The sequence below is a fragment of the Propithecus coquereli genome, unplaced genomic scaffold (genome assembly GCF_000956105.1).
Source record: "Propithecus coquereli isolate 6110/MARCELLA unplaced genomic scaffold, Pcoq_1.0 Scaffold40, whole genome shotgun sequence".
In the NCBI taxonomy this organism is placed as follows: domain Eukaryota; kingdom Metazoa; phylum Chordata; class Mammalia; order Primates; family Indriidae; genus Propithecus; species Propithecus coquereli.
The window spans coordinates 1,423,995-1,425,515 of record NW_012149730.1 but is presented as its reverse complement, the minus strand read 5'-3'; the positions used below and the strand labels follow the sequence as shown (position 1 = coordinate 1,425,515).

At 35.4% G+C, this 1,521-nt stretch overlaps 1 protein-coding gene across 1 annotated transcript in view; it reads right to left on the bottom strand.

Moving 5' to 3' along the window:
• Nucleotides 1-1,521, bottom strand: part of EPHA6 (EPH receptor A6) — a 1,195,443-nt gene that overhangs the window by 161,003 nt on the left and 1,032,919 nt on the right. The gene's annotated exons all lie outside the window — the stretch shown is intronic.

Genomic DNA, 1,521 nt, shown 5'->3' with positions numbered 1-1,521 from the left:
TCATTTTTAAGAAGGATATTGTGAAGCTACAAAAAAAGTAAACTGCTTGGATATTTATCCATGAAATTATATAATGAATCATAGAATAAAAGAAGGTCAGAGGTAGGAAACACTCTAGAGATCATCTAGTCAAAAACTTTCATTTTACAGACTAACAAACAGATGCCTGACGAGGGGGAGTGGTGTCCCATGGTGGTAGACTACCAGGATGAACTGTTTCCGCTATAGAATACAAATAAATAATGAACCAATTCTTATCTGGGAGATTACTGTTCTCTGAATGTGAGTTAGATACCCTGCACTTTGGAATATTAATGTCACACTTTGGTGTCTTAATGACTCGAGAGATATTAAACATCACTCAGAAGAAAATTTAATAGACATGCAATATCAGTGAATAGGCAGCACTGGCAACTAATATGGCCAAAGGTGAAATCACAATAGCTCCCTGACAGCAGGTTACAGTGATGGTTCTAAGAAACTCTCATTCAAGCTCTCTGAGCTCCCATCAAGCAGAGCAGCTTCACATGTTGAGTCCTGTGGTCTTTTCTCCCTCACTGAGATTTCGCAAGTCCTGTGTTTGTGAAGAGAAGTCATTCTGTTTCTTGACACAAATTTTCCACCAAAAATAAGATGAAATTTGAAGCTTCTTTGAACTTGGGTCAGAATTAAAGGGGCCTGATATCCTGCATATATCTTGCTTCTGTGGAAAAAGTTATTAGTAAAGAAAAGCTGGCATCTTTTAGATCTTCCGGAATGTTTTTATGAAAGTGCAAAGTTACGATGCGTATTTTCATGGGTGAGGCCCATACATTGTGGATTGGATTAAAGAAAGCATAGAAACAAAATCACATATGGTAGATAAAGTAGTTTTGTTGTTGATTTTATGGGGCCTTAGTAAAATGGTCCCGTCGGGCAATGCTGGAGTCCCTTAAACATTAAGAGATCTGGCAAAAGTGCCAAGTGGTTAGGCCAGAAAGTGCTCTGAGGTAACTTTCAGGGAACAGTGAAACTAATTTCTCCTTCGTGATTGCATGAAATGTTTGTCATTGAACACAAAGTTAATATACGCCTGTGTGCAATGTTTCCCACAGGAGGAATTTTCCACATTGCAATGTTTCATCATCGTCTGGGTAAACATTCATAATGAAGGTGCGTCATTGAATACCAGGTGGAGGTAATTATATCATATATTTATATGGCATTCTTATTTAAAGTTACAAAATAAATGATATTGTTACAATAGGGAAAATAATTACAACAAATGCAGATTTTATTATATGCTGTGAAAAGCTAAAATAATGCAATTTTAGCTGATTAGGGATTTATTGAAGCCAAGTAATAGGAAACTTGGTTCAAGAATATCAGATCATAAAGAAAAAGAATAACATAGTCACGCATAGCAAAGAAAAAAGGATGTAAATAAAATTACCTTAAAGGAAATTTGAAGAAAAACAAAAACATGTAGAGCAGTGACTCTAAATAATGTTAATATGATACCCATTTAGAGATTTTTATCTG